Genomic DNA, 13173 nt, shown 5'->3' with positions numbered 1-13173 from the left:
TTGACTTTGTCATGCATATATTGTGTATTAGGGTTTTGTTCTCTGAAACAATCATGGCACTATGAGTAAAGACGACTCTTAATACTGTTTTTATTTCTCTATTTTTGTTATCTGATCCATGCTTTTAAATTGATAACTGCTACCCTTTGGAGTTCAGGCCTTATAGCACTGATGTACTAAGTGTTGAATAGTAATGTTGCTTTGACACCGGGACCCTTAAAGCAGATGCTATCATTTTTAAAACAGGCATTTATTATGAAAACAACCTGCAAACATATTCACAGACTATGAATGACAGCTTTAAAACACAGATATTGTGGCTTTTGTGTATGTGGGTTTTTTTTTTTTTTTTTTTTGGTTGTTGGAAGTAGTATGGGCCTCTCACTGTAGATGTTCAAAGTAATTCAGGTCAGGATGTAAAGTAAGGTATTTGTTTCTCCCAGGATTCACTTTTATTACTCCCTAGCTAACCATGGCTTTGTTATCTGGTGATTAGTAGCCTTGTCCACAGTTTTTTATTATGATCTTTAAAAAGACATCATAGCTAAAAAGAATATCTGGTGGGTAAATACCCAAATAACCAGACTGAAGCCAGGTCACCATGGAGAATGTGACCCAGTGAGTTTACACAGAGATCAGCAAAGATTTGCCCTATGATTCATTTCACTTCCCAAAAGGAAGGATGAGAATTGGGATCTTGGCCATCCAGCATCTTGTTATGTAAAATCATTAGGACACATGGACTTCTACGAGGAAGCACATGTGTAGGTCAGCCTGTCAGGACATGCGCTGGGACAGCCTCCGGGGAGCCCAGGGGGAATGGAAGATTGCACTAGGCTGAACTTTCTCACTCCGCCCCTTGTGTGGTTACCAGATGCCTGGGCTGAAGATACAAATATCGCCAACTGACCATAAAATTCAAACCATGACCCCCTACGCACTGGGCTAACCCATAGACACACCATGGTCACGTATGTACAGAAATAAAGAAAGAAAAACAGAGAATGAGGTTAAGAAAGAGAATGAAAGAAGCATTAAGAAAAATTAGATCACTACAGCAAAGTTCCTGACACTAGAAGAGCGATACTTGTGGGAAGTACGTCAGAGGAGAGAGCATATGCATTTAGGATTACGAGAGGGCTCAAGTCCCCACTAAGTGAAGCCTTCGGGTTCCTCAGCTATAATGTCTATCTATCTACCTGCAATTCTTTGACTTATTTTTTTTTCTTACATAAAATGCCAAAGGAGAAAAGTTGCAATAATTTAAGTCTGTGTTTGCAATATATCTAGGAAAAAGGAGATCCTGGATCAATGGTGAATATCACTATGATTGTTCAGTGTTTTTCAATGCATGGAATCTGAATGGATCCATAAATTCAATCCATTCATTTACATATTCATAAAGTCCCCCCTTAGGCACCACTATTACTAAAAGTGTAAGTAATTTAAAACAGCAGATAAATAAGAAGTCATATATATTTGGAAAAGCTGTGCAGTGCTGATTTTGAGGTTAGTCTCCACTTGTAAATCTGAATTCGAAAACAAAATGGCAGAAAATGAAGAAATGTGAAGGACTTGAGTTTTTACCCCCTAATATCTGGGTCTAAATGACAGCAATATTATCAATACCTCAATATCACTATAGCCCTCTTATAACATGCTTAATAACTTTGACTATTCCAGGATTTGTCCTTGCACAAAGATGTTCATGTAGCAGGCCTTGATTTCTTCATATACTGAATGAAGAGTTTGGATATGATACTTAGTATTGATCAAGTCTAAACTTTCATGGTTACAGGAAATTCAATAATTTTGTAAATTAGAAAATGAATTAAAATGACTTTGCTAAGTCATAAACTAACACTTTTTTCAAAGAATTGCATAGAGTTAGATATTTTTCTCAAAGCTAAATTTTAGAATATTTTATATAATTGAGACATTTAATATCACTACTAGTGAGATTCTCATGTAGGTTGTCACTACCCTGACACTCTGCATTTGCTTCTAAATTTCTGCCCAGAGATCAGGGCATGATATTGGACTTGGAGGTAGAGATCGGGGAGAGAAATGTAGGTGCCTACTCTACCAAACATTGGAAATTTAAATTTGCCACTTATTAACCACAACATAGATATTCCACAGGCCAATCATTGTAAAGAAAGATAGAGAAAATATACAGATACATCATGCCTTAAGGATACTCTACCAGAATTTCTTTCCCCTGACTCTTCTGAAGACTGAACTAAAAATTATAGAAAACAATTAAATTTTGCAGTTTTACATTCCATGAGACTTTATGATACTTACAGAAATTGAAATGGAAATCAGGCCAGCCAACAGAAGAATCAGCACACAAGACGCTTTAATAGAGTGCACTCACAGGCGGCATGGAGCCCATTTCATTTTATGTGTTCGTTGGAAATAATATTCTTTAGGCCTTAACGCCTTTATCCTGGCTACAATAAAACAGGCTGCATCACATGTGCCTTCTCTCATGTACTCTTAGGGCCTCTCAGTTTGTCTAAAGACTGAAATCCATGTGTTATAAAAGTCTGTCCTTTTTACTGTATAAGCAGGCTATGCGGTGTTTGTGTAGCAGTTTGGGGTTTGGGGGAAAAGTGGGTTGATTCAAATGCTCACATTGTGGAACAAACCAACCCTGTTCCTCAGAGAAAGAAGCTCACTAAATGTTTGCTGCTGCCGGCAAGTGGGTACACTCTGAAGCCATCCCCGGAGCTTGCTTTGACAGATGTCAGCTGATGGAAATTTGCACAAAAGTCTCTGAAATGGCGTATTTTGCACCCCGTGTCAGTTGGCACATTCCTTTCTTGTACCTTCTGTGTTTCCATTAAATTAGGTTGGAAACAAAGCCTCCTATTTATTGAACAAAGTCTTTGCTCTGTGAAATGGTGAACAATTACAGCCATTAGCCTGTCACCCACTTCTATCAGTTCAATTAAGAATGCCTGAGCACTGCATTCTGGATTATAGTCGCCCTGAGTGGAGCCTGACTCTGGCGTTCAAGACTGGTGAAAAGTCTCTGATCACATTGGGGTGATGATGGAACGTTCTCCCATTTGTAGCGTTCTTACATTTTCTGAGCGTGTTAACCATGTTCTGTGCACTGTTCTTGGCACGGTGTTATGACCCCATTCAAAGGAAAAACTTGCCATGACTTCCTAAAAAGCTATTATGAGCATCACAAAGGTGCAATGAAAGCATAATTTGATGAACTAAGTATAAATAAAGGCAAAATATACCAGTGGGAGATTGTAATTTTTAACCAAGTGTTGAATACTTGTGTATTCAAGATATTGCTAAATTCAAACTGATGGGAAAATAGAAGAAAAAAGTAATTTTAAAACTCCAAAATATTGTCACACTCTCTGTGCCTCTGTTGGTACTCCTGTTACCACCACATGTCAAACATTATATTGATTTGATCGTATATAGTTGAAGCAAATATTTCTGAATTATACCTTACCAACTATTATAGAAAAATTTTAGGCATAAAAAACTCAAGTATGAAATTTTTTAAAGTAAAAATTTTACTTGAGACATACATATATATAATATATAGTTTACATGTACATAGGTTTAGCATATGAAATGTATCTTCTACATATTTCAAAATATGTTATTCATTAAACATACATAAGGTAGAACTCTAAACTATTAAGAAAAGAATAGAAAAACATTTTTACATCTTTGTGTTGCTAGCAATGGGAAAAGATGTTTTAGATAAAAAAGCAAAAATAAGATGAATGATAAATGTGGCTAATTTAAAATTAGCAATGGCCATTCCTGACTTGACACCACAGTTAAGGTAAAAAGACCAAAGACAAACTGGGAAAAAAAAAATATTTGTAGCTATATAATGAATGAAAGATTGCTATGTAACACACATAAAGTAACTGCTACAAGACATAAGGAAACAAATAGAAAAATAAAAACAAATATTTGACAAAGTAGGGAAGACTAATGATCAAAAATCATGTAAAGTCTTTCACTTTATTTTTCACAAGCAATGAAATGCAAATTTAAAAAAACTGACAATATAAAGTCATGGAAATAATATGGATTGACAGGAAGACAGAAGCACAAGTAATTACAGAAATAAATTGCTACCATTACAATAGGATATAATGTTATATTATCTAATAAAATAGAATATACATGTATCCTGTGACCCAGCAATAACACTTTTCAGGGAAACTGCTGTGTCTGTGCACTGGGAAACATGCTGTATCAGTATGGAAAAGAATAAATAAATTATAATATATTAACACAAGACAATCCTATAGAGAAGAGAGCTATTGCTAAACATATTATTGTGGTTGATTCCAAAAAACAATTTTAATAAAATTGAGAAACTCTCAAAAGGATACTTAGAGAATTTTATTAGTTGCATAATGTTCAAGAACCTAAAGCATAAATATCTAAGTATTATGTAGTGAATGCATAAATACATATGCAAAAACCTATTAATCCAAGAGAATGATAAACAAAATTTGAAATAGTGATTTTCTATTAGAGTGAGAGGGAGAAATGTGATGAATTTAGCACACAGGCTACTCTATGTCCTAATCAGGTTAGCAGACAAATATATATTTCTTAATTATTATTGTATGGCAACCAAATGTATATATTTATATATATTTGTGGACTTCCCAGGTGTCTCGATCCCTGAATCAGCAAGATCCCCCAGAGGAGGAAATGGAACGCACCCCAGTGTTCTTGCCTGGGAAATCCTGTGGACAGAAGGAGCCTGGTGGGCTACAGTCCATGGGGTTGCAATGAGTCAGACGTGACTGAGTGACTCAACAAAAACAGCCATATGTATTTTTATGTTACATATACATATATATTTATAGGTATTAATTGTTTCATAATAACAAAAGTAATTTTTCAACAAAATCATTGGCAACAAAGGAAAAATGTTATTAAGATTGTTAAAGAATAGATTAAGGAAAGTTTTCTATTTTATACACATTACCATGATACTTTTCTATTTTGCCTGTCATTCTCATGCATTAATCAACCCAGAAGTCTGACATTTTTTCTCTCTCCCATATCTTCTCTCTGTAGTAGTTAGAGTCTAGCTAGGAAAGAAGGAAACTGAGCATCTCAAATAGAAGTGATGTGGTGCAATGATCAATTACCAGATATCTCAAATAAGAGTAACGTCGCACAATGATTGATTATGTAGGTGGGCAAAACTTGAAGAGAAGAATAAGAGAAAGGGAGCTGAATCAAAGGTTATTCACTCTAGGAGGAAACGGAATTAAAAGAAGGAAGATTTCCGAACCAGGATTTGGGAGCAGAAGAAGCTCCCAACTTCAAACACTGCCACTGCCTCCAGCACCAAGATCTGGGAGCAAGAACCGCCCCCTCCAATGTTGGGATTAAAGAAGCATGCACCCCTTCCCTTCAGAGATTCTAGGAAAGAAAGGAAAAGACAAAGAGTAAATGGAAGAAATTCCACCTTCAAATCTGCCCCCAGCCGCTCTTGCTGATAGAATTTAATAAGCCAAATGACAAACGAACATGGGAAATGTGGTTTGCAGATTCCTAATTCTCTGTATCAGTCCCTCAACATTTGCATAACTGTATCAAGTTTTCATACAAAACCTACCCTCTGTATGAAACTCTGCATGAAATTACACATAAATGAGATGAGATTTTGTTCTAAGGACAAGTTGCTGGGCGCAGAAGGGTGTGGCAAGTTATAAATGAAGGAGGCTAGTGAGTCTGCAGACAGGAGATGGAGCTGCCATGATGCTTTATGATCAGTTGCACTCTAAGAGCCCTTCCAGGAGACAAACCCAAATAGAGAAAGATGAGACCCAGCAAAGCCAACACCTACTGATGACTGTGTCATGAAATCCAGATCCACAGCCAGCACCCTCTTCAGAGCAAGAGGGACATGTAGTTTAGGGCAATGGACTGGTACCATTTGCCTTTCCTACAATTTTCTTTTTGTCTTTTAACTTAATAATAATAATAATGATAAAGTGTTTTCCTTACCTCATAACTAGTATTTATAAGAAGACATTTTAAAGTCCCTACACTACTTTAACCCATCATACTGCTATAGCCCATGCTACCATATTAATTGATTCTTGTTTTGCTGCTTCTTCTTCAATGACCATCTTCTTAACTAGTTATTGATTTTATACAAGTATCAATAGTGTATATAGGTCAATCTCAACCACACAATTCAACCTACACCTCTTCCCCTGCTGGGTGTCTGTGTGTATGTTCTCTGTCTGTGTCTCTATTTCTGCTTTGCATATAAGATCGTCTATACCAGTTTTCCAGATTCCACATATTTGTGTTCATGGAACTCTACTCAGTCCTCTAGGGTGACCTAAATGGGAAGGGAATTCGAAAAAGAGGGGATATATGTAGCTCATTCTCTTTGTTGTGAAACAACTATACCCAACACAAATAATTTAGAAAAAGCTAAAATAAAAACCACCATCCTCATTTGCTCTTTATCTCTTTAAAGGACATATGTTGGACAAATATTATTCCCTGTACATCACCACTAAGAGCCAAAGTCAAATCAGAACACTTCCCGTCGACATTGTGGCAAGTGGATGTGCTCAAAGCTGACTCTCAGTTCATTGCCCATAATTTATTTCTCTAGTCTCTCTTTATCTCTGCCTTCATTTTGTTTCTTTAAAAGAAGTTTGAGAATCCCTTAGACTTGCATACCGGACTTGCAATACTAACAGGATGAAAAGAAATAAGGTTGGGAATGGTTTGAAGGAGACTTGAAAAATCAGCCCAGGGTACAATTCAAATAACCTGCCAAAGAACTGTTAGATAATTGCACATTTTTATTTTCCGAAGACAAGATTGGAACACTGGGAATATAAGAGAAGTGCAGCCGATGCCTTATTTCTTTAAAATATTTGGTTGGGATATAAGAATAACAGATACAAGCCTCTGGGTTTAGAAGAATCATTAGTGTGAAATTATGTACCTGACTCCAAAAATACGTCAAAAAGCAGTACAGGATACAAGCCAATTCCCAGCAGTTTGAATTTATTATTTATGATGCCAGTTAAACAAGGCTAATGTGCTCCACAAAAGTGGTTATAGCTGCTGTGCAGTATTAGTAGAAATTAGTCAGATGTTACCAGCTCAATACAAAGTCAATTTACAAAGGCTTCTGCAAATGACAGTTTGGCTGAATTAACATGACATTTGAGAGCATCGCCGCTGTGTCAGTCTTGGCAAGTGGGTTTAGAACCAAAGTCAGCATTCATCAGTGTAGGAAACAAATTAAACTAAAGTGGGGGAGGAGCAATAATGAGCACTTTACCCAATGTGCAGAAAGAGCCCATTACATCATCCTCCTCTCTAATTCACCTCTAAGGAGTTTCAGAAGAAAAGCCATTAAGGGTCACCTTGCTCATGTTGTTAGAATACTTCTCTACCCAGCTTCTTCTCATCAGATTGCATGCTCTAGGAATACCCTCTAGCAGTGAGTTATTCTGTATAGGTCTGCAGTTATATCAGCTTGCTATTTCTCAAGGAAATTGTACAGAGGTATATTGCTTTACACAATTGACATGAAGGTGTGCTAAAAAAAATGTGTAAACCTAATACTTTATTTTTTTAATTTATAGACATTTTATCACACATATGCTGATGAAATCTTTTTATAAAAACTTCAGTTCGGTTCAGTTCAATTCAGTCGCACAGTCGTGTCCAACTCTGCAACCCAACGAACCGCAGCATGCCAGGCCTCTCCCTGTCCATCACCAACTCCAGGAGTTCACCCAAACTCATGTCCATTGAGTCAGTGATGCCATCCAACCATCTCATTCTCTGTTGCCCCCTTCTCCTCCTGCCTTCACTCTTTTCCAGCATTAGGATCTTTTCAAATGAGTCAGCTCTTCACATGAGGTGGCCAAAGTATTGGAATTTCAGCTTCAACATCAGCCCTTCCAATGAATACTCAGGATGGATCACCTTTACGATGGACTGGTTGGATCTCCTTGCAATCCAAGGGACTCTCAAGAGTCTTCTCCAACACCACAGTTCGAGCTCAGTTTTCTTTATACTCCAACTCTCACATCCACACATGACCACTGGAAAAACCATAGCCTTGACTAGACGGACCTTTGTTTGCAAAGTAACGTCTCTGCTTTTAATATGCTGTCTATGCTGGTCATAACTTTCCTTCCAAGGTGTAAGCATCTTATAATTTCATGGTTGCAGTCACCCTCTGCAGGGATTTTTAAGCCCCCCCAAAATAAAGTCTGACACTGTTTCCACTGTTTCCCCATCTATTTGCCATGAAGTGACGGGACTGGATGCCATGATCTTAGTTTTCTGAATGTTAAGCTTTAAGCCAACTTTTTCACTCTCCTCTTTCAGCAAGAGGTTCTTTATTTTTTCTTCACTTTCTGCCATAAGGGCAGTGTCATCTGCATATCTGAAGTTATTGATATTTCTTCTGGCAATCTTGATTCCAGCTTGTGCTTCCTCCAGCCCAGCGTTTCTCATGATGTACTCTGCATATAATTTAAACAAGCAGGGTAACAATATACAGCCTTGACATACTCATTTTCCTATTTGGAACCAGTCTGTTGTTCCATGTCCAGTTCTAACTGTTGTTTGCTGACCTGCATACAGGCTTCTCAAGAGGCAGGTCAGGTGCTCTGGTATTCCCATCTCATTCAGAATTTTCCACAGTTTATTGTGATCCACACAGTCAAACGCTTTGGCATAGTCAATAAAGCAGAAATAGATGTTTTTTGGAACTCTCTTGCTTTTTCAATGATCCAGTGGATATTGGCAATTTGACCTCTGGTTCCTCTGCCTTTTCTAAAACCAGCTTGAACATCTGGAAGTTCATGGTTCATGTATTGCTGAAGTCTGACTTGGAGAATTTTGAGCATTATTTTACTAGCATGTGAGATGAGTACAATTGTGAGGTAGTTTGACAATTCTTTGGCATTTCCTTTCTTTAGGACTTGAATGAAAACTGACATTTTCCAGTCCTGTGGCCACTGATGAGCTTTCCAAATTTGTTGACATATTGAGTGCAGCAATTTCACAGTGTCATCTGTTAGGATTTGAAATAGTTCAACTGGAATTCCATCACCTCCACTAGCTTTGTTCATAGTGATGCTTCCTAAAGACCACTTGACTTCACATTCCAGGATGTCCAGCTCTAGGTGAGTGATCACACCATCATGGTTATCTGAGTCATGAAGATCTTTTTTTGGACAGTTCTTCTGTGTATTCTTGCCACCTCTTCTTAATATATTCTGCTTCTGTCAGGTCCCTACCATTTCTGTTCTTTATTGAGTCCATCAAACATTCCCTCGGTATCTCTAATTTTCTTGAAGACATCTCTGGTCTTTCCCATTCTATTATTTTCCTCTATTTCTTTGCATTGATTGCTGAGGAAGGCTTTCTTATCCCTCCTTGATATCCTTGGGAACTCTGCATTCAAATGGGAGTATCTTTCCTTTTCTCCTTTGCCTTTCGCTTCTCTTCATTTCACAGCTATTTGTAAGCCCTCCTCAGACAACCATTTAGCTTTTTTGCATTTATTTTTCTTGGGGATTGTCTTGATCCCTGCCTCCTGTACAATGTCATGAACCTCCTTCCATAGATTCATCAGGTACTCTGTCTATCAGATCTAGTCCTTTAAATCTATTTCTCACTGCCAGTGTATAATCATAAGGGATTTTATTTAGGTCATACCTGAATGGCCTAGTGGTTTTCCCCATTTCCTTCAATTTAAGTCTGAATTTGGCAATAAGGAGTTCATGATCTGAGCCACAGTCAGCTCCCAGTCTTGTTTTTGCTAACTGTATAGAGCTTCTCCATCTTTGGCTGCAAAGAATATAATCAATCTGATTTCGATGTTGGCCATCTGGTGATGTCCATGTGTAGAGTCTTCTTTTGTGTTGTTGGAAGAGGGTGCTTGCTATGACCAGTGCATTCTCTTGGCAAAACTCTATTAGCCTTTGCCCTGCTCAATCCCGTACTCCAAGGTCAAATTTGCCTGTACTCCAAGGCCAAATTTACTCCAGGTGTTTCTTGACTTCCTACTTTTGCATTCCAGTCCCCTATAACGAAAAGGACATCTTTTTTTGGGTGTTAGTTCTGAAAGGTCTATAGGTCTTCATGGAACCATTCAATTTCAGCTTCTTTAGCGATACTGAATAAAAATCTTATGGTGATAAAATATTGGCTCCTTTCAAAAGCTTATACATGCATTAAGCAACAGAGAATGCACACATATTAAAAAATGTCATTTAGATCTCTTAATATGAGCAAAGAAATGTTAGTCTGCTGATTTGAAACTTACTGTTGGAAAGAATACATTGCTGATTTTTAGGGGGACTTTGAAAAGTTCTTGAGAATTGTGGAAAAATGCAACACCCCTTTAGTGGAAATGTGAGCCTGAGGAAATTCATCTTCCAATTGCATTTTATAAAAAAGCTGCTTTTCCGTCTCCCCTCTTTTGCACTCTTATTAAACATGAATTCTTCCTCCTTGGGGTAAAAAAGAGGAAATGTTTCATCTCCCAACAGAACTTGCCTCCAATCATTAAATAAACTGTAGGGATTTTAGCAATATTTTGGACATTTTGTTGAGTATAAAGGTAACTGGTGTATTTCTTGTGATTCATTTTATAATTGAAATATGGAACGTTAGACACTGTATGTGAATATATGCAAATTAACTGAAGGTACAGATTCAAATCAAGAACCAGGCTCTTTAAGCAGATATAAGGTTAATCAGGCTATATCCATGATAATTAATTTTCTTCTCTTCATCAGTAATTGAATGTCACTATTATTCCAAAATAGCTGTACCATTATTCTATTCTAGTTCCCATTTCTCTATCTGGACTATTTCCCTAGACTCTGAACTGTTCCTAATGACATTTGTAGTTTAATAACTTCTCTGGACCACAGAAACAAATAACACACAATTTCAGATACTTAAGTAGTAAGGTGAAAATCTTGACACCATTTAATTTGATTCATAAAAATATTTACTTGTGATACTTGCTTCAAGCAGTATATACAGTTACATACACATGCAGCTATTTCTGTGGCTTTATTATTTGAGATTTGACACTATCTTTAAAAATAAAGAAGTGGGTATAAATATTCTATATTATATTTAAGTAAACAAAGGCCCAGAGGCAAGAAGTGGCATGCTTTGCGTTGCCTGTGAAGTAAGTGATGTTTATGTGTATTAGTTTGTTCAGGCTGATGTAACAAAGTACTGCAAATTTAGACAGCAGAAATTTATCATCTCACAGTTCTTGCGTTCGAAAGTCTTGGAATCAGGGTATTGACACGGTTGGTTCTTTCCGAGGGCTATGGAAGAAGGATCTGTTTCATGCCTCTCTCCTTGGTTTCTGCCTGGCTGTCTTCATGTTCAAGTGGCATTCTCCATGTATGCATGATTTTGTACTAATTTCCCCTTCTATGCAAACACCAGTCCTGGAGGACTAGGCCCCACTTTAATAAACTCATTTTAAGTTGATCAGTTCTATAGAGACCCTATTTTCAAACTGAGTCATGTTCTGAGGTACTGGAGGTTAAGACTTCAACATACGAATGAAGGGCATTATTTAAGCCAAAATATTATAAAAAATAGACATCTCTCAATTTTACTATGTTGTGTCTTTACTGTCATACTAAGCTGCTGAGGAAAGATGGGAAAGTGTTAGCAGAAATGAATCGAAAGAGAGTTGAATGGGGTAAGTTTAAAAAAAAAAAAATAAGTCAAGTAGTAAGGACTTCCCTGATGGCTCAGAGGTTAAGATTTTACCTTCCAATGCAGGGGGTATGGATTTCACCCCTGGTTGGGGAGCTGAAATCCCATAAGACTCACAGCCAAAAAGTAAACAAACAAAAAAATATAAGAAGCAATACTGTAACAAATCTAGTAAATACTTTAAAAATGGCCCACATTAAATATATATATGCTTGAAGGTGTCAAGTACCACAGTTTGAATACAGTTCACAAAATTACCCCCAAGATAGTTCTAAACTTGATAATACACACGTTTTATTTTATGCCTTGATAGGATTAACTGCATCAAAAGAAAAGTTCAGGAGCAAGTCAGAAAGCACTTGCCTATTCTATTTAGTTTCTGGTAATAAATTCCAATTATTTTGAATTGACAGTGTTCTGCTCAGCCTAGAGTTAACTTCAAGAACTTCCTTCTCTGCTCTGCTTAAGTACCAAAGACAAATGACTATACCAAATTCATTGGCAAGGCTCCATTTATTTAAAGCTCATCTATGCTTTTCTTTCTCTCTCTGGGGACCCTTTGGGGGAAAAAAACACTCATGGTCCAAATGCTGGGCCTGTTGTGGATGCTTTGACTTTAGAAAAGGAGTGATCTAAGCCTGAGCTTCAGCCCTTCTGTTTAGCAGCATCTATAGAGAAATTATCCTAATAGAAAAGGATATTGATATATTTTACAAATCTGGGTGGGTCGCTGTCCCACCTTCCCAACCCCCCAATATCTCTGCTCTTCCAACCTCCTAAATTACTGAAGCTATTAATTCAAAGGACATGCTCAGAGATCCTGTTCGGTTCTGCCCCTAATCTTGGTATAATAAATATTTGAAAATTGCAGCTAAAGCCAAATCATGATTCTCACATAATGGAACTGCAGGCTGGTCTAACCCGCTCAAAGCTTTAAAGTTCCTGGAGGAGGGAAGTGAGAGATGATGAGATCTGGGGACAGCTTATGTGAGCAATTTGTTATGCATGCAGGAGGGACAGAGGCTTGATGATAGATTCACTTCTTGGTCCTGAACCTTAATTAACAAGGCACTCTGAGAAACACACAGAGAAACAATAGGAAAATTCTTCTGAGCATTTCGCAGATTATTCACTTAATATCTTTGGGGATTTATTTCATTATTTTTCTCTCTTTTGCGAGCTGCAGCTTTGTTGCCTTGACATCCACACTCAAGAGTTATTGGTATCAAACCAAGCTATATAAAAAGCTATCAAGCACTTCTCAGATTTTCCACAGTTCAAAGCAGTGTTGGCAGCCGGCCAGCCATGAAAGATGAGCTGAGGGCCAACGTGGTGAGTGTGACTACACGTGCAAAAAACGACATGGGGGTGAGGGAGGAGAGGTGGGAAGCTCCTCACAGGCCT

This window comes from Cervus elaphus, chromosome 12 (genome assembly GCF_910594005.1).
Source record: "Cervus elaphus chromosome 12, mCerEla1.1, whole genome shotgun sequence".
Lineage (NCBI taxonomy): Eukaryota > Metazoa > Chordata > Mammalia > Artiodactyla > Cervidae > Cervus > Cervus elaphus.
Note: the sequence above shows the minus strand (reverse complement) of the source record.